Source organism: Microtus pennsylvanicus, chromosome 15 (assembly GCF_037038515.1).
Source record: "Microtus pennsylvanicus isolate mMicPen1 chromosome 15, mMicPen1.hap1, whole genome shotgun sequence".
NCBI classification, from domain to species: Eukaryota; Metazoa; Chordata; class Mammalia; order Rodentia; family Cricetidae; genus Microtus; species Microtus pennsylvanicus.
Genome location: NC_134593.1, coordinates 61788790 through 61810827, shown reverse-complemented (window position 1 = coordinate 61810827; position 22038 = coordinate 61788790). Strand labels below are relative to the sequence as shown.

Below are 22038 nucleotides of genomic sequence, written 5' to 3'. Positions count from 1 at the left end.
GAATAATTTTAATTTCTGATTAATTAATAAAACATATCTAGGCATAAGGAAGCACAACTGTATAATGACATAATTCTCTGAAATATGAATCTTAGCACAAATATCATATATTAGGTATACTATCTCCTCCATCCTCTAAATACATGGCACCAATAATCTGTAACCCATAGCAAGTCTGTGTTGCTAACTAGATTATTGTGGAACAGACAGAATAGAGAAATTATACACAGCTGTATAGGCATTATGGGTGAGTATTTCATTAAGGAGCAGGCGACTCTGGTTTACATATCTTTCTTTTATCCCTGCTCTCTCCAAGACCTTTATCATGAAGCGATGTTGTATTTTGTCAAAGGGTTTTTCAGCATCTAATAAGATGATCCTGTGGTTTTAATTTTCAGTTTGTTTATATGATGGATTACATTGATAGATTTTTGTATGTTGAACCATCCCTGCATCTTTTCAAGATGAAACCAACTTGATCACGGTGGATAATGTTTCTAATGTGTTCTTGGATTCAGTTTGTCAGTATTTTACTGAGTATTTTTGCATCAAAGCTCATGAATGAGATTGCTCTGTAATTCTCTTTTTTAGTAATGTCTTTATGTGGTTTGGCTATCAGGGTATTGTAGCCTCTTAAAAAGAGGCCCACAGAAGTCTCTAGGTCACTCCCTTGTGCCTATTCCTGTGGAGTTCACTGTCTCAGGCCTGCTTTGGCAGAGGTTGTTCGTTATTCTCTAAAACATGGCAGGTGTCCCTTAAGGAATCTTCTGCTCCCTCCACCCTGCTCTCCCTCTCTCTCTCTCTCTCTCTCTCTCTCTCTCTCTCTCTCTCTCTCTCTCTCTCTCTCTCTCTCTCTCTCTCTCTCCCTCTCTCTCCAGGGTATCCAGATCATCAGATTATAACATTGCTGGCTCATATCTCTTTCTGTAAATATCCCAGGCCTGGGCCCTCTCACACAGTTGTCACTGGTCTTGTCCTGGTCCTACAGAGGACTCTGGCTCAGGCCTACTCCACTGGAGGTCCCAGACTCACAGGCGGACCCGCAGAGGACTCTGGCTCAGGCCTACTCCACTGGAGGTCCCAGACTCATACCCGGTCTTGCAGAGGACTCTGGCTCCCCACAGCAGCTTTTATAAAGAAAAATATTTCATTGGGGTTTGCTTACATATTCAGAGGTTTAGCCCATTGTCATTACATCAAAAAGCATGGTGGAATATACATAGACATTGTGTGTCATTTTATTACTATGCTAAAGATCTGAGTTAATTCATGTTTAGAATAAAGTCTCATTATATAGGAAATGCTGATTCTTGAAGTAATAAATTATACCTCTGCCATTTTCTCAAGAACTATAGAATTATAGATACATGCTATCATTCCTTATTATTATTGTATCAATAATTGATATATTGATTTATAATTTATAAATAAACTGTGACTTTAAAATCTCTATTTATAATATCAACTATAAAAAAGCTAATTAATGAACAATAATAGGCACATCCAGATGAAAAGGAACCATTTTAAACAATAAATAGTAAGTCATTTTATCTACAGACAGAAAGATTTCATGAGTAATTAGAGTAACAAATGACAATGAAATGAAGGATGATTTTATGGAAAGAACATTCTGAATTGAAAAAACAGCAACAACTAAGTGTTTTATCAAATTTATGCCCATATACAGCAGAGGATTTTGCATTACTGATCACTAAAGCGAAGAAAGGCCACGTGCTGAGAAGTGAACAAAAGAGGGAGGTTTAAAGAGTCTCTGATGTGGCATCATTAGTTACTAAAATAATCATGAAATGTGAGGAATGGCAACGTCAGAAATAGCAGCACATGTTCTGTCATTAAAGGAAAGATAGAATCAGAAGGACCTGCGAATATTTTCAACTTTAGTGCATGATTTTGCAGACAGCTAGGTAGGAGCTACAGGATATAGGACACAGCTATTTATAGGACAGGCTTTGCCTTTTGTTCAAAGTTCAAAAAAAAAAGTATGTGATTTGATGTTAGGCTCTTCATGTTCTGGATTTAAGTTTAAAGAGACCACATTGTCAAGTAGAAAATGATCCAAAGGAGATCAAAAAGCAGAAACTAAAAAGAACTCTTAAGAAATATTTGAGTTGCTCAGGAAGAAATACATTGAGTTGTATTCTGAAGGTCGATATGGTAATATGATGTGTTTCAAAGGTGTTCATAATATAATCAAATGGATTGCTTGCAAAAGGGAAAGAAGGAATGGGGAAAATCTTCAAGAACTGATTACTAAGAGAGTTAAAAACTAACATGGGAATCAAACTGGAGGTTTCCATGAAGAAAAGCCAACAAATTTCATGTAAAACGGTAAAGAAGCATGAATGAATGTTGAGTCATTAATCATGGTACATTTTGTGAGTGGTTCTTTCTTCACATGCATATATAAATATAGACATATATTTATGGCTGATAATCATATTATATCTGGATGAAATCACATGGCAGAAAAATTGCTGTCAACTTAATACTAATGCTATTATTCTACTGTCATCTTAATGTAATAAATGCCCAAATGCAGCTCTTCAGGAACCCCAGCAAAATGGCTTCAATAAAATAAAAGTTTAGATAACAATTCTACAATACCAAGTTAAGGCTTATTTTACTTGATAAAAATCTGTAGTGTAGGATCATGTGCTTCCCCACTTTGTGAAGTATGATTCTTCATGAAGAATGTACAATGGTTTCTTCACATAAGCAGAACTTGAATTAGAAGATGCAAAGATGTCTTCTAGATGTCTTCAGACATTCTCATATTTCTTGAGGTTGTAATTCATGAATCAAAAGACAACAAATAGATTGTAACAAATCAGGTATTCAAAAAGAGTGAGAAAAAAAAGTAATTGTAGGCTATGACAATAGTTTCAATAATGTTCTAACAAGGCACACACATTTGAAAGACCCTTTATCTTTGAGCATTTTCTTACGAGCAAACACACAGTGAGGAAAGAATTGCAGGTTTTTCTATAGAAAAAAAATGAGAATATTAATTATTGCAGAATTTCTGTCAAGACTTATGAAAGCTTTTAATTGAAAATAATTTTGAAGACTTATGTTCTCAGTTTGAAGTATATAGACTTTTAGTGTGATTACATGAGATTTGTTAGTCACTTCTAGTTTTAAGAGACTAAATGTTGCCTATTTTATGTCGCTATAGACAGTCAACCTATTGAAATTTTTATTAAGTAATTGATATACAAAGGGAAAAAAGCAAAATTCTCAACTAACAAAGATTTGTTTGAATATAGAATATAGTTTTAAGTTTTCAGTTTTATATCATAAAAGTAAAATCCAATATACCTCTGAAATCCTAAGTATGGGCAAATGTATATTCCGTTGATGATTATGGCAACTCATCAAACACATAAATAGCTCTACCTTATGATGCAATCACACCTCTTTTCAACAAATGAACACAAGGATAGGCAAAATCATTCAGCTTGTTTTTAGCAAAGAACAGGAAAAATACTGAGCTATGAGATTGTATTCCTTTGTGTACAGATGACATAATATCTTCTAGAATGTTCTAACTCATCTTCTTCCACTTCCTTGTTGAACTACCCTGGCAAATTAATCCATTACCACAGAGTATTGGGAAAATGGTCAAACTTAGAATTTTAGTAAAATTAAATTATAAGATTCACATTGCAGCTCGATTTCATTTGCAGTAATAGGAAAAATGTAATCAGTAACACTAAAAGCAATTATTCAGATAATAAGATGGCATTTCTCTAAGGTTCATGAGAAATAATAATTTTTCTTAAATATTTGGAAAATTTGTGTCTAATTAAATCTTATGAGTCCTAGATAAAACTTTGAACATTTGCTTCTAATAAAATTGAAGAATGATCAAAGCCAGTAACACAATGAACATTAAAACATTTTGAGTTACAGAAAATGTTCATATCTGGGATGGTTTCTGCAACACTACACTAAAGAAGTAACTTTAAAATTACATATATTTTAATAGAAAATAAACAAACTTTATAAATGAAATTAAGGTAGATTATAGAAAACAAACTTGATTATCTCTTCCTAAACAATTTGATTGTTTATGACATGCATTATATCTCTGCAACTGTAGGAAAAAAGATAGTACCCTGAATAAAACCAACTTAGTGGAGAAAAATTTATCCATCAACACTTTATTTCATAGAAAATTAATCAATGTATTTTATTTCCAATCAATTCATTTTATAGCATGTAAATCATTTTAAATTTATTTATATATATTAACAACTACATATAGACATAAGATAACTACAAATATTGTACTATCATTTCTATGAGATGTACAAACATTTATTTGATAAACAGTTTTGGCAACATTTTAAAAATAAAAGTTAATGTTCTGGTGAATCAGTGGACTGCTAATCATAGCTATGTTTTCATTACCTTAATTTTTTTCTGTTGTAATAATATGACTGAAAATCTGTGCATATGAACATATACTCTTTGTAAATAAAAAGGCTATAGTAATGTATGTGATTCATACATCAAAACTGTAACTGTTAAGAAACTTTCTTCCCAGTACCATTTAACTTAATATGAATTCATGGATTGTAAAGCTGTGTACTCAAGAAAGATACAATTATCGAGATACATAAACTTTAGAGGAAGTTACTGCATTTATTCCAAAGGGTTGCATTTTAATATTTATTATAAAACCCAGTCTTTAATATCTTGATTGTATCTTTTGACTTACATTTATAAAATAATAATCTCTAATATGCCCAAAAGGAAGTTCAGATGAATGCATTAACAAATCATTAGATGATATATCAGCTAAGAATAATAATTATATAGTACTTGCCTATATTCAGGACAGCTCATAGCTGCTCACCATCAAGATAAATTGTTGATGCTGTGAAATTAAAAGCATTATAAAGTCATAAATAATGTTAATGATGAGATAAATTCTTGATAAAATATATCAAGGGTGAGCCAAGACATGGATTTAATTTCTAGTTCCTTGCTTACACATAATTAAATGAAGTTCATCTCAAATCAAGTCCATGAACAGATATTTAGACATAGGAAAACATTTGAAGTTTAAACTTTATTACCTGGATGTTCTGATGTGAAAATTAATTCCAGCTCTTGAACTTATTGTTTAACTCATTAATTTAAAAATAAATGAAGTTTCATATCTAATTTATCTTTTATTTTAACTAAGGACAACTATACCTACTTATGAAAAAATCTTCAAAACCCCAGAAGGATATATTATTACCTAAGTTAACAAGAACTGCTTTGTAAGTAATTTCCAAAACTTTAGAATTGACAGAGACATCTCATTGCCTGGGCAGTCACCCAAAGTTCTTCTGTAATGTTGGGGCATCCATCATCAGCCTACAGGCTCATAGTATCTGGGAGGCTTCCATGAAGCAGAAAGCTTGAAAGACTGTTTTGCCTTTATTGGGAGTTTGTCAGTCACTTTCTTCACTTTCCTACAGAATGTCTAGCAGATTCTTTCATGAAACAGAAAACCTGAAGGACTGTCTTACGTTTAGTCAAGTTGAAAAGTTTGTTTCTATTGGTCTTGTATGTCCAGTTCATATAACATACCATCAAGCAGTCTGGGCAAGAGCAGTTTCTTGCCCAAATGGCTAGCAAACCCCATAAGAAGACACTTTGATGAGCATCTTCCTCTGGAAGTAATTAGTGCTGCCAGGAGTAGACATGTCTCACTGTTGAGAAAATTCTAAGTTCTTAAAACATTTAAATGCTATATTCTGTAGGTCTTTGAAGTGTTGAAGATGATCTAACTGAAATATGTCTCTTTATATCATAAAATCCAAACTAACATAACTATAAGTTTGACTATTATTAATCTATTAATTTTGATTATACATTACATTTTTAAATAAGATGCACAAGCAGAATACCTTAAACAGCAGAAATACATATGTACAAAATCAACCTTAAATTTGTATCAATAGACCAATATCCATAATAATTTAAGGTATTCATCTACATTATCATATCCCCCGTTAAGTGATAACAAACTTCCATAAACAATCACTTTTGGAATTTGGGAATATTTTTTCTCCAAACTGCTTGCTGTTATTTGTCTGGTAAGGGAATTTTAGGGTTCATGGAGACCTTTGGGGTGGCCTTTTTTCCATCAAAGCCCAATAGCCTGGAAGGAATCCATAGGTTCTCATCTTCTTTGGAACAAAAGCAGACCCTCCTTTTCAAAGCAACATTTCCTTAGACTCAAATTTTGAAGTCAAGATACCTTTATGTTGGCTTACCTTAGCAGTCCCCAGAATCAAATGTCTCCATGTGGTCAAAAAATTCCAAGAAAACAGTAATATATGTAGCTTAGACACTCTGTGAATATTCCAATTTATATGATTTATTTTTCTTTATTTATTTAATCTAAGATTTTCTGTACTCTTTCATATTACTTTTACTGTCTCTTTAAACACTTTGTTCTATTTTTTAAAAATACTTCTTTTTAAAACTGTCTATACTCTCTTTCCCTCTCTCCCAAGCCTACATCATTTCTCTATCAAGTCTGTGATGTAGAAACCATTAGTATGTTTCCAACTCACAGATTTCAGTTTCAAGAATAGAACATAAACACCTAAATCTTTTCTCATTTTTTATTCTTCTAGCTTGCTGTGAAAACTGGAAACTTTTAATCCTTAAATTTTACACAAGAGTTTCTTAAAATGCCCTCTCCTCTTCCTCTCGCAACTCCACTCCCCTCTGATCTCTTCTCCTCACATTTCCGTTCATGCAGGAACTTTCTAAGGACTTTACATCATTTGTTAGGTTAAAATATGAAATATAACCCAGATTCTTGTCAGGGAAGCAGTGCCGTCTTCAATCCTCATCAAATTGGAGCAAGTATAGAGACCAATGGCCAGAGTTAGAGTCCTTGGAACATTCAGCCGTAGCAAATTCTACCCCTCAGGCTCAGGGAACCCAACAGAAGAAGAGCAAGAAATGTAAAACCAAGAGTAGGACACCAGGAAAACAAGACCTTCCTTCTAAATCAGCATGGACAGAAATCATATGACCACTCAAAGACTGAGGCAGCATGCAGAGGGCTGGCAACTGTCTGCACCAGGTACTCTGCACTGACATGAATTTCAGTTTAGCGTTGTTGAGTGGGTAAATGAGTGGTTTCTGACTCTGGCTCGTCTCGTGGGCTCTTTGTCCCATGTTTGTCTTGTTTGACTTTAATGTAATAGTTTTGTTTTATTATATATTTTATTGTATTATTTTGAAAAAATTAATGAATGCAAACATAGCCACTTAGATAAAGGTTAATACTAAAACTCCTGGGCTGGAGAGATGGCTCAGAGGTTAAGAGCACTGGCTGCTCTTCCAGAGGTCCTGAGTTCAATTCCCAGCAACCACATGGTGGCTCACAACCATCTGTGCTGAGATCTCGCACCCTTCTTTGGTGTGCGGGCATACATGGAGGCAGAATGTTGTATACATATTAAATAAATAAATCTTTAAAAAAAATACTAAAACTCCTAATAATGGGAGAAGGAAAATCAGTTTTCTTCAGTGGAATGGCACTGGCCTGGCTGTATCCATCACTCCAGGGCAGATCTCACCTTCAGAAGCAGTTGAGCAAGAAATAATGAACTGTTATTTCTCTCTCTCTCTCTCTCTCTCTCTCTCTCTCTCTCTCTCTCTCTCTCTCTGTCTCTCTCTCTCTCTCTGTCTCTCTCTCTCTCTCTCTCTCTCTCTCTCTCTGTCTCTCTCTCTCTCTCTGTCTCTCTCTCTCTCTGTCTCTCTCTCTCTCTCTCTCTCTATATATATATATATATATATATATATATATATATATATATATTACTGTGCATGTGTGTGTGTATTTACTTGGTTTCACTTTGTTACTATTTTTCTTTGGGAATATTATATTTTATTTTCTAGATTTCATGCATTTTGTTGTATTTGGTATTTGGTTTGTTTGGGGGGAAAAGCTTAAAGTTGGGTGGGAAGGAGAAGGAGATGATCTGGACAAACTTGGGGGAGGGGAAAATATCATCAATATATATTTAAGTGTAAAAATCATTTTAAAAAAAGAAAGTTTTTTTTAACCCTAAGCTTTAGATTATGAATATTTGATTTCCCTTTCCTTATCAACTACAAACAGATAACATTCCAATAAGCCTGTTATGGATTAGAAATATAAGTTGTAAATTTATGAATAGATAGAGCATTATAATCATGTCAGCTGAGCAGCACACTGCGCCTTAGAAGGGCATTTGCTAAAGTGCATAACTGCATGACTGTGTTGGAATTGCAACTTACTGCATGAAAAATTACATACCCAGGAAATAAATGTCAAAATTCAAAATTTGAATTATACTTTCCAATGAATGTGCATCTCACTTTGCTAATACCGGAAATCTGAAAATAAAATAATATTTGTGACATTCTAAATTAGCTTCTTTTACTCTAGAGAATAATGACTGATACATGCAGGGACTAACTTTATTTTTCTAGATACTCATCATAATTCTGGCAAGAAAGACATGACTAAACAGTTCTACTAAGAAGTTATAATGCAGAAAAAGAGGAATGTTAGTACTTTGTTCCTTTTCTTCTTTTCCTCTTTTATTTAGTAATCCTGTGCCTGACATAGTGAATCAACATTATAGGACAGATCTTTCTTCTAGCTCCCCAACACACACATATGAGAAAGGAAGAAAAGAAAGAGAAAAGGCGAGAGAAAGAAAGAAAGACACAGAGAATTATTCTCCAACCTGCTACATAATTATAAATCTATTCAAACTGGCAACAACGGCAATAAATATCTCAAACACACAAACCTGCACGCACACACACACACACAGAAAGAGAGAGACAGAGAGAGACACACACAGAGAGAGACAGAGACACAGAGAGAGACAGAGAAACAGAGACAAAGAGTTGTATTTCAACTTATTTGGTAATTTTAAATCCGGTTGAGTTTACAACAACTAATAGATGCTCAAATAGCCACTCAGACAAAAATACAAACACACACACACACTGAATGCCTGTTTAAGTGTTGTCTAGAAAATGAGAAAGTGTGGATATGATTGTATTTTCTGATAATTCTCTATATTTAGCTCTAGGGAAGGAAAAGACTGCTGTCTTGAATTCTCTACTTTTGAAAAATAGTCAGTAGTTCACTGTGAATTCAACTCAGAATCTGAACATAAATAATATCCACAGGAGGTTGGCATTGTCAAGATATGAAATTTCTTCTGTTCCCTTTCCTTTAGATTCTGTCTTTTCTCCAATCTGCTGATAAGCTTAAAATAGTCAAGAACAAAAAGGTCTCTCTTCTAAGTGAAGCCTCACTTGCCTGTTGGATAATTTCAAAATAACTTGTATTCTTGCTGAATAGTTCTCTTTATTCTAAGTTAAAGCTAAGGAGACAAACATAATGATCTTTATAAGGAACATTATTGCTTCAAAATGCTAGAATATAAACAAACTAATAAAGGATTGTGAAATCTCAACATAGAAATCACAAAAAAATGTTGAAAAGTGTTAAATATTCACATAAGTAGGTCATGCCACACTGTGAATAATATAAATTAGCCATATGTCACATATTTTAGCACATTAATCAATGAAAGACTCAAAATGGTGCAGAGATAGTTTAAAGAGAGTTTAAGAGACTAAAATTGTTAGAAAAAGACAAAATTGTTGATAAAAAGTAATAACAAATAACAATATTCAATATCAAATAAAGAATAAAGTACTATCCCAAGAATTATTTTTTCAAGCAGGTTTTTGTTGTTGTTGTTGTTATATGGGATAAAACATACCCCAAATGGTTAAATTGACTTTTAGTTTTCCTTTACACCTATTTTCTTCACATGCAAACACAAGCCTCATTATCTCACCAGAAACTACGAGAATGACTCTGACAAATACTTTACTTAAATCCTAATTCAATATTGTCTTTGCTTATCTTGGTAATATTTACATTGGCTTCATTGTGAAATAAAACTTATTATCAATTTTATTAAACAGAATCCTAAAAAAAGTTTCCTTACAATGAAAATAAGCTCATGCACAAGGAAGACAAATATGATTTGACTGTGTACTGATTCATTTGTTTATATTTATTTTACTATAGTAATCTTTACCAAATTATGTTTGTGCCATCTAATAGCTTACCTTCATGATAGCAAGTGTAGTGTTTTGCTTGATTAGATTATTTTTTCTTTCAAAATATCAAGTTTTTTTTCAAAAGCTTTCAAGATTCTGCTCAACTTGCTCTCTGTGCACAAGCATGCACTCACACGCACGCACACACACACACACACACACACACACACATAATTTCCTCAGCATATAATCTAAAACAGTCATCCAGAAACTTCTGCAATTTTTATCATCTCATAATTCATTGTCTTTATTCACTGTATTAAATCCAAAAATAACATCCAAACAGATGTAGGAGCCAGCCATGATAAACTAAATATGAACAGATCACCCAAAGGAAGTTCTTTGCTTCCAACCATTATCACCTGCCAGAGTAGGATTCAGCCATCGATAAATTTAATAGAGGCCTGAGTCTCAGTAGTTTACCCTGAAGCAATACCTGGTTGCAGGAAGAACCACAAACTGAGGTTACCTGAGCACCACCCAAGAAGATCATCCAAGGGAAATGCCTAATATTCCAACTGCTGTAGATAGGATCACTTGCATGCACACACTCACCAGAACACCCCTAGACAAATGTCAGCCAATCAGCGGTCCTTAACCTCAGAAAACCCTCACCCCCACCTTTACTACTATAAAAATCCTACTCTAACTGAGCTCGGTGCTCACTGTTTATTTGAATATATTGAACATGCGGAGAGACCGAGTTTGCAAATTGCATAAAATAAAGGCTCTTTGCTTTTACATACGTGACTTGTTCTCCTTGTTGGCTTTTGGGGGACTTCACGGATTTGGGCATAACAACACACACACACACCCCTAACCTAAATACTTTGCATGGAAACTAATACTTGGTAGGCTACTTTATATTCCAGGACCAAAAATTTATCGTAACTTTATACACATATTTGATGTTATGATTTGGGAGAAACAGGGAAAACATCTTTACACAGATGAAAACCATAAAAAAAAAGCATGTTTCAATTTATGAAACCTACAGTAATATTCTTACTAGGGCTCATCGTGCTACAAAAAAAAAAAAATCAGTGTTTTATGACTTCTTATTTCCCTTATACCTAAAAGTATCAGGTCTCTTAAGACTCAGGTGGGCAATAATGTAAATTCAAAATTTCCTAGAATGCCATGATTAAATCTTTAATTTATTCATGTTAAGTTCTTGTCTGCTTTATATTTTGGTCAAATAAATTATTGAACCTGGCTAAGTTAAATATCAGTAATTACTCTTAAACATTTAAAACTGAAAGACCCCCAGTATGGGGAGACTCTCAGTCAATTCTCAGGATAACATGATCCCCCCAGGAACTCACGAGAGATCATGCTTACTGCAATTACACGAGGTTTATTGACAGGAACCAGCCCTGGGGCCAAGACTCATATCCCACACAGGGGAGCAGTTTGACCGCAAGTAGCTGGGAGAAGGGGTATTTAAGGGAAGAAACCACAACCCAGTAATACAAAGGGGTAGGGAGGGCATCATTGGAAAATTCCAGAAATACCAGTGATCATTGAAAAGTCCTGAAAATTCCAGTGATAATCACAAGGGGGTTAACTCCCTGTTTCTCAAGATTATTCTCAAGATTGTAATCTAACTTTATCTTCAGCTAGTTTCTAAAACAGAGTCACTGAACCGGCTAACGTGTGTGTGTGTGTGTGTGTGTGTGTGTGTGTGTGTGTGTGTGTGTGTGTGTGTGTTGAGTTAATAACATCTATGTGACCAAGTACAATATATCATTCTGTACACTTCAATGAGTAAGCAAAATTTTGCTTATCTTTTTAATTTAGGATGTTCAAATTCTCTAGTTTTCTAAAGATTTTTTCATCATTTAGCAAATTTCACTGACTATTTCACACTTAGTATCATGATGAAGTAAAATCAAATATAATATGGACTATTCTCTTCTGTTCTTTATTATATATGTTATATATTTATCTTTATATTTTTGCAATTTTGAGATCAAATAAATAAAAAGGAAAATTATTAAATTGTAGTAGCAATGAAAGTTTACCTAATTTAATTTTTATTTTTACTTATTTATTTTGTTGGGGGAGTAGTTGTGACAGGGTTTCTCTGTAGCTTTGGGGTCTCCCATGGAACATGTTTTCTAGATCAGGCTGGCCTCAAACAAACATAAGTAAACTCTATACCCAAATTCTCTCTGCATGACATATCTCTCTGTCACCTGCCATGGTCTCCCATTTTCCGGGACCCACTGAGGCCTGGGGTGGTAGGACCTAATGCTCCTAGTGGCTTGCCACTGCCCTGCTTGAGTCATCTGCTGCTTTTTAGAGAATAACATTGGGTTTAAAGGCCTGGGCTACCACTGCCTAGTCAAAGTTGAACTAATTTATAAAATAAATATTTTATTTTATTTTGTGTTGTGAACTGAAAGGTCTGGAATAGAAAAGTCTTTTTAATGTTTCTCATTGACTGTTAGTGAAGTAAAGCTACATCAGTAGTAGAAAATAAAGTACAATCAGAAAAAGAAGATATGTTTACAAAGCTACAGTAACCGTAGTATAAACCTTTGTCATATATTAGCATCCATCTTTCTCAATCTATTTTCGGTGAAATTTAAAGTGTGTTTAATTTAATGGTGTTGAGTTTTCCTTGTTTCAACTTAATGAACAAAAAATGTTTTATTTCTTGTTAATTTATTTTTCTAAATACACGAATAAATTAACAAGTAAGTTATACATGATACATGGGTTAAAAATCTTAAACAAATATATACATAGAAATCCCCTATACCTTCTGAGTTTTTCACAGATAATCAAAATATGATAGTAATTAATGTCCTCCAATCTAGCAAACACCATTTAAATATAAAAGGTTCAATTTAACAAGCTCAATTTAATGAAAACAAGATAAAATTTAAAAATGCTCTTTTAACAATTTTAAATATCCTGTCGCATCAAATATATATGTTTTAGGCACTTACCTAATTAGAGGATTATCTATAGATATATAGATTATCTATTCTCATTTGGATATTAAAGAGGAGAAACTAAATGGCAACATGGCAGTCACAGATCCTTCACATTTCATAAGAAATATATTGTTTTAAAGTTTTCAACAAAAAACAAAAACAGTCATCATAAAATATTGTTGTTGATCCAATGTAGGAAAGAACTGTTAGAGACTGACAGAAACATCCCCATATTAACAGATATCAGAATATCAAATTACTTCTGTATTAGAGCACTCAGGACCGCCAGATCCAGGTAATCAAGGAGCACAGTTTAAAGGATAACATGCACACAGTAAATGTAATTAAATAGCCAAGAGAATACTAAATCTGGAAGTGTTTAAATAAAGGGGCAAACTGAAATCTAGCTAACAGAGGCATTTGAAATTTACTGTGTCCCCGAGGCACTGTTTTAAGGACTTGTTTTTTGCTTTTTATTTTTTTTTTAAATCATTTAATGGTTTACCATTAGCAAAGTCATTACTGTCACTAACAGAGTGGTTAGTCTAGACCTGAGCTATTTCAGTCAACTTTCCTTTACTTTTGCTTGAACCAGGACTCAAAACTTTCTCTCTCTAAAGCTTAGAAAACTTAAAGCATTGGCGTTCTTTCCTCAGGCTTCCCATCTGCCCATAGATGAACTCCCAGATGTTCTTAGTGTTCCCCACACCTGCACGTGTTACCAGGTTCCAGGGGGTGCTACTATAGCAACATATTTAAAGAGTGAAGGCCTTGATTTAAGGAGAGAGGGAGAGAGAGAGAAAGAGAGAGAGAGAGAGAAAGAGAGAGAGAACAGAAATATTTGTGGAAAAGGAGCCCCTTCCTCATTTTTTCACTCTGTCACATGGAACCAACTTATTACAGAAAACAACTGTATTATACTTTCTTGGAAGCAGATAACTCTGATTAAATACCAAAGAAAAGCAAAACCAGAGTAAGTCTACCTTTATTTAAATGTTTAAAAACTGTTAAATGTAAATCAAGAAAAAAAACTAAGAACTGACCTTTCAAAATATTCTATCAATCGCAATAAATAATGATTAAGCGCTAAGCAATTGCTTGTACGTTCAAATAACTGGCCTGTGGGGATGGCTCAGAAAGCGAATTCTTGCTGCTTAAGCTTCAGGACTTAAATCTGATTGCCCAGAACTCACAAGAAAACAGAGGTCAGGCTGGCGAATTAGCAATGCCAGCTCTGGGGAGGCATAGACAATAGGATCCATGGGGCTTGCTACCCAGCAAGTTTAACTAAATTGCTGAAACTATCAATAGGTGACAGGCATTATCTCAAAAGTAGAAAGTGTCTAAAACACCAGAAGACAATGCTTGCCCTTACTTTCTCTTTCTCTCTCTCTCTCTCTCTCTCTCTCTCTCTCTCTCTCTCTCTCTCTCTCTCTCTCTCTCTCTCTCTCTCTCTTCCACCCTACTCTCATGTGCACATATGCCTGCTTCTCAGATTTCTAAATGCGTCAGATGACCATGGCAGGGTAAACTACTGAGTCTCAGGCCTCCATTAAACCTATAGATGGCTGAGTCCTACTCTGGCAAGTGATAATGGTTGGCAGTAAGTAACTTCCTTTCGGTGGTCTGTTTGTATTTAGCTTATCACAACTGGCTCCTACAGTTGTGTGCAGTTTGTTCTTTCTTTATTTGTTTTAAACTTAGACTGTTGTCTGTAGTACTCTAACTCACACTATCATTTAATAAAATCAGTAATAGATAATTTGAAATATTTTTTTAATAATAGAACTATAAAGAAAGCAGAAATTGCTTATATTTAAAACATAATCTTATATAAAATTACAGCACTTGCATGTTTAAAATATGTGATAACAACTCTAGTTTTTAATGCATGTATTTAAATAAGATGAAATAAGTTGATACTAGGCAAACATATACAAAATAAATTTCTATCAATCTCAAAAGCACCATTCAACATAGAAAGAATCTTTCTTTCTTTCTTTCTTTTTTTCTTTCTTTCTTTCTTTCTTTCTTTCTTTTCTTTCTCTCTTTCTTTCTTTCCTTATTTCAGATTTAATTCACGTTTCAGCATTACTTCCAAACAAAAAAACGTAAAAATGTACATTTCACCCAGCAAGCTATTTTCTATGGGAAACAGAATTTTGTCATTTTTTTTCTTCTTAGTTTCTTTGGCTGAATTAAAATGTGGCCCCCTGCTGAATCTGTTTAGTGTTTAGAGTGCATATAGCTACACGGAACAGTAATAATTAAAGAAAAGGGGCACACATTCTATAGGTAGTAAGGGAAAAAGTAGTTGAAGTAAAAGGGTAAGCAGGGGTTAGATTAGCAAAGGGGAAATGATAAAATTATATTTTAATTAAAATCTTTATAAATGAATTTTCAGAAATCTACCCAAACTTGTTTTTCCATAGCATGAGTTACCAATGACCTAGAAATTGTAGTTTTACTGATGAACTATGGATTGATGATACAGAATGAAGTAGTTTTTATTATATGATTGTGTCTATATTTCCCAGCTACTGTAATTTAGAGAGTTGATATGTATCAGGGTCATTCTTCCAAATGTAAAAGCATCAGTAAAGGGAAAAGACGTAGAAGGGTGCATTTAGAAAAGTTTTCTGCACAATCTAAAATGCTTTTTCATCCTAGTATTGATAGATTTTGTCTGGTAATATTCTCAAATCCAGTGACTTTAATTATTCTGAAAATGAATCTAATTTGTTATGTCAAAAGAAAAAATTTTGTAGAGCACAAGCTTTGCCTTAGAAGGGCACTGCTGGCTGAAGCCTAACAAATTCTATAAAAGGCTTAGTACATTCAGGCTGCTATGGCAACCAATCACAGGTGAAACGAAGTATAAAGAAGATACAACTATCCTGCAGACTCTGGAGCCAGCCCAAGATTCAGGAGCAGATAGTTCAGGAGCTGGGAAAATGTATGTTTTCTGTGTATAGACATCTGTCTCCTCTCCCCAGCAAGGATGATAGGAGTTGGCTGTGCTCCCTCTTACAGTTGGATTAACTCCACGCAGGCAGGTGCTCCCCTTTGTGCTGGAATTACCTCACAAAGCCATTCCCAGTCTCATCACATTGACTCCAAAGATTTCAACACAATAACTTTAAGTAATTCACTTGGGACATCGCATCTAATTATACGAAAATGAGATAAATGTCATTTTGTTAATCGACCTTCCTGAGGAAATATGGTCAAGGTTTCCCAAACTCAAACCATGTATTTGCAAAGCACTATGTCAGCTATTTTCAGTACATTTAGAGTCCATTTCAAAATGACGTGGTAAACACAAAATGAAGGCTAAAATGTGGAGCCTTGCTATCTGATTTCTAGTGGAGAACATTTTTTATATCTGATTTGTGTCAAATGTAGTTTTTATGTTAAATGTCTTTCAGAGTTTGGGTCAAGAAAATATCATAGATTTAGCTTGTGTCATCTTGGAGAGATTGAATTCTATTTTTATCTCATGAAAGCAATGGGCACATCAGAGGTATTTTCTTATGAGAGAGAGAGAGAGAGAGAGAGACAGAGAGAGAATATTAAAACAGAAGAAAAAAATATTTCTTTTAAATTGTCAATTATATGTTATCTTCCGAGCTTTGCCAGCCTGGATAGGCAAAAACAATGTTGTTGAGATTAGAAAGGCGTTTTTCTGAGAAACCGCCACACTGCTTTCCAAAGTGGTTGCACAAGTTTGCATTCCCACCAGCAATGGATGAGTGTACCCCTTTATCCACAACCTCTCCAGCAAAGGCTATCATTGGTGTTTTTGATTTTAGCTATTCTGACAGGTGTAAGATTGTATCTTAAAGTTGTCTTGATTTGCATTTCCCTGATCGCTAAAAAAATTGAGCATGACCTTAATGTCTTTTGGCCATTTGAACTTCTGTTGAGAATTCTCTGTTCAGCTCATTGCCCCATTTTATAATTGGGTTGATTAGCCTTTTACACTGAACATAGCAGACAATGAGGACTGCTGAGAAGTCAAGAACAGTGGCACTGGGTTTTGATCCTACTGAACATACTGGCTTTGTGGGAGCCTAGGCTGTTTGGATGTTCACCTTACTAGACCTGGATGGAGGTGGGAGGTCCTTGGACTTCCCACAGGGCTGGGAACCTGGTCTGCTCTTCAGGCTGATTGGAGAGGGGGAGTTGGTTGGGGGAGGGGGTATATGGGAGGCGGTGGCGGGGAAGAGACAGAAATCTTTAATAAATAAATAATAAAAAAAGAAAGGAGTTTTTCTCCTCCATGAGGACTTTGAAGCTGAAGCTTTACAAGCCTGTTAGAGTAGAATGCATTTATTTTTTGACAAGTCAGCACTTTCTAACACCCATGTATGTATATTCTTTAGGCTGCATCCAAATTATTGATGAGTTTACTAACCTCTTCTAGCAAAGCTTTTCTGTGGTGAGGCTTTCCATTTGCAGATATGCAAGTTCTCTTTCTTTAAAGTACAGCTTTTTTAATTGATCCTAATAATTGATCAATAGGCATTGTTTTAAAAGTAGAAAAAAAGAAAGAAAATTTCTTCACTTAATCAATGTGGATTGAACAGCAAAGCCTCAGTTCTAAATAAGAAACAAAGCAGGTTAACAAGTTCTTTTCTTGGAAAAAGTTGTAGAAAGAATTACTTGAAAATAATATTAAATGCATTTAAAAGGGGTGATGAAAATGTTAATGACAGACTCAGCAAGGCGACTCATTTCAGCAAGTGATAAGTATTAACATTTTATTAAACATATGGTTTTAATAAGGAAAACCGCATGTTAGACCAAAGCTCTAGGTACAGTATTGATAATAGTTTGGCATTTAGCCCATTGACTACAGCCATATGACAAATTCAGTTATAGCAGAAGGATGTCTTACAGGTTTTTGAATAAAGAGCATGCCAAAGGATTTTAGGAAGATTGAATCTTCCTAATCCTCATGTTGTTGAGAAATCAATAAGGAGGAAAAAGCAATCATTGTATTAATATAGCAGATGTGTTTTCTGTACTGCAGAGTTCAGAAAATAGAGTTCAGAAGCATTGCGTTGTGGACCTGGGAAGAACTTTGGGGTCTTGGGGAAAACTCAGAAGTAGAAAATTAAATGATTTTTAAAATAGCCATAAAAATAAGTAGGATTGTAGGAGGCAGTTTCCATGAAACTGACTTTTTTCCTAGAGTCAATTTTATTCCTTTGTCTTGAATGAAAAGTCAGTTAGAAAGCGATAGATGTTCTTAGTATTTCCACAACCAATGTCACAAGCTTCAACAACCCTTAACATAAACAAGTTTCTTGCATAGAAAATGTTTCTGAAGTAACGTCAAAAATCTAAAATTTCAGTGTACTTTTTAATTGATGTTAATAAACATAAACACTTCTTTGTATCTTTTAATTTTGAGAATAGCATAAGATTATCAGGAAAAAGTATTCAGTGAGGTCCAATATAATTGCTTCACTGTTCAAGGACTTTTGTAACTAAAGCAAAGGAAAAATGCTCACCTGTTAACAAGACGTCATCTGAATGGAAGATCTCAATGGACCACACACATGCATCATGTGACTTGTTTCTCATCCAGGGTATCAAGGTTCTGTGCCGTCAAAACTTGGTTGTATTCTTTCAGAACAATAAGACAAAATAATACTGTCATTTATAGTACAAATTAGCATTTATAAACCATTGGAGGGAGGAGATTACTCTTGCATAACATGAGGGATGATATGAAATAAAAATAATTCTGAAAACTGATCTCTACAATCTAACTTTGGTATATAAGCCAAGGCACCATGCACACATCAATTCAAAGCTCACTAGATAAATACATTATAATTTATATTGTCTTTTTTTAATTCATATATTGTGAAGAAAAAATTTTATATTAAAATTATGTTGAGATTTTTTTCTTTCATTTAACAAGTAGAAAGTTCCCCTTTTCTGAGCCAGTGGTGTCCAATGGGCTGAAGATTTTAATGCATCTTTTGATTTGTATTAACATTTCTCAGGGAAAAATTAAACATTTTGTAATTACCTTTGTGTTCTCCATGGTGTCTCTTGTGGTTTGAATGAGAATGGCCCCATATGCTCATATATTTGTTTGGTTCCAGTTGACAGGTTTTGGAATTTGAAGTAGTTGTGTCATTTGGAAATAGGTTTGGGCTTTAAAAAAATATTTACTATTCCCAGTTACTGTTCTTTCTGTCTTATGCCTGTTGATCAGATGTAAAAGCTTAGAAAATTTTGAACCTCCAATCCTGTCTGCTGCTACATGCCCCTCCCTCCCTGTGGAGATTTTGGACTCTTACCATTCCTGAACTATAAACTCTAAAACAGGTTTTCTTTTATAAGATAAGTTGCTTTGGTTATGGTGTCTTTTACCAGCAAGAGAAAAGTACTAAAATAGCATCAATTTTTCATTTGCAAATATGTTACAAATTAGGATATCTGTTGCTGGAGTGATTGTTTAGAGCTGAATAGCACTGACAGCTCTTCCAATAGACCTGTATTCAATTCCCAACACCATATGGTAGCTCACACTGAGGTAACTCCACACCCAGAGGATTCTCTTCTAATCTATACACCACTGCGTTTGTGTGTTATGCAAGCACACTGTAGGCAAAACATGCACTACATGAAAAAGTAAACAAACTTAGAAAGAATCTGAATTGACTGTGATTAATAGCTGCTGTTCTGTTTCAAAAATTATGAGTTCCCAATTTAAAAGTTTTTAAATTACAGAAATTATTAGAATAAAAGTGTGTGTATGTAGTTCTCTATGCCAATTAAAATAGGTGATCAATAAGAAAGTCATTTTGTTACCTGGTAAAAATTCAGTAAATAGATCTAATTCCAAAATTAAAAATGTTATTATCAGTATTGTCTGGCAACAATTTATACATGCGGAGCCATCTCGCTGTTGATTTGTCTGTTTTGGCAGCTGGGTGTCTCATATGGAGTCTCCACTTGTGTGTGTGTGTGTGTGTGTGTGTGTGTGTGTGTATGTGTTGTCTTACAGCAGTGAACTCTGCTTTCTAAATAGAACTAAATTTCATTAGTATATTCACATGACAAGCTATTACCAGGTAGTCCAAATACCCAGTTCCTAACTTTATCTGTATTTATCAAACTTTCTTTTGTTTACTTTTTGTGGTGAGGGGTGGGGGATCAAACATTGCTTTGTACACAGTAGGCAGGCAATCTATCACCAAACTACACACTCAGAACAGCTACTACTTCTAGATAACACTGCAATACATATTTCACAGGGCAAGAAACATTTTTATAATTCAGCTATAAAATGCTCATTTGATTTTTTTGCTGAAAAATAAATTACATTTAAATCATAATCTACTCTTCAAAATCTATTTAGAGAAATTATTATATATGATCTTCAATGAACATAGGCCATAATGATATTTGTAGTTCTTCTGGTGTTTAATCAAATCAAAAAAACAAAAATTGAACATAGATACACTGTTTTTTGACTTAAACTACAAGTTGTTTTATAATTTTTGACTTGTATCTAATCTGAGAGCTCTAGAACAGTGCGTATCCCTGTCTCAAAACAAATAAAAATCAACAAACAAGGCAAAATATTCCTGAGTAATGGCTTCTGTATTTGATATTAAACCTTTATACACAAACACACACACACACACACACACAGAGAGGGAGACAGAGAGAGAGAGAGAGAATAGTAAAGAAAAGGTAGTAACTATGAAGAAGGAAATAGCAGCACATAGTACGCACATTGTTATGATCTTTCCTCTAAGTGACTTGAACCTGTTTATCAAATCAATGTGATGTTTATTTTATTAATGACATTTATAACCACACTTCTAAAAGTTCTCAGACTATTATGTTCATTTCAATTTCAGATATATCGTCAGAATAGACGTTAATAAGAGAAAATATATTTGAAGATCATTGCCACTAAAGTGTTGAACATAAAAAGTTCTGGTTTTTAGAAACCATTTCATTGATTTTTTTATTTATTTATATGTTTGTTTGGCTAATAGTGTTTGATTCTATCCTAGGTCTCTGGGCCTTCTAGCTTCTGGTTTCTAATAATATTCAGCTATATTCATATATCGGTTCCTAGTCCAATCTTCATAGAGAAGTTTCCTTCAGCAACCAATGAGAGCAAATAAAGAGACACACTATTCGACATTAGGCAGAGCTATGGGAACTGCCCAGAAGACAGGGGAGAATAATTGTGGGGGCCAGAGGGTCGGAGGATACTGGGAGAAAGAACATGACCCCCGAAATCAACTAAGCAGGGCTCATAGGGGCTCACAGAGATTGAAGCAGCAATTATAGAAACTACATGGGTCCTGCTAGGTCCTCTGCATAGACATTATGGTTGTTTAGCTTCAGAATTGTGTGGGACTCCTAACATAGGGAGTGGGGGTGTCTCTGATTCTTTTGCCTACTCGTGGGGCCTATATTCTTCTACTGGGTTGCCTTGTCCAGCCTTGATATGAGAGCTTGCGTCTTGTTACGCTATGTTTGGTTCATATCCCTGGGAAACCTGCTCCTTTCTGAAGCTGAAGGAGGGACTGTGCTTCTTAGGGAGAGGGGAGGAAGGCAGGAATTTGAGAAGTAGAGAGAGAGGCAGTTGCAGTCAGAATATATTGTATAAGAGAAGAATAAATTTTAAAAGGGGGGAAAATGGAAAAAGAAAAAAAAGTCTCACTTTTAAAAACTAATTTCAAAATGATGTATATTCCCTGGTCAGTAGCTGAAGTTCTTCCTTTTATTCATTCCTTCCCCTCGTGGATATTTAGAGTAAACAAATCTGATACCTGCCAGTACCCTGTCACCACTTCCTTAATCTTTGGACTGAAAGCCTTTGTTTAAAGAGCTCTCAAGTGGAAAATTTCTACCTGCTCTTTAGCAG

The 22038-nt window shown here is 34.4% G+C and overlaps 1 protein-coding gene across 1 annotated transcript in view; it reads left to right on the top strand.

Moving 5' to 3' along the window:
* Positions 1-22038, top strand: part of Slitrk6 (SLIT and NTRK like family member 6) — a 78823-nt gene that overhangs the window by 25781 nt on the left and 31004 nt on the right. The gene's annotated exons all lie outside the window — the stretch shown is intronic.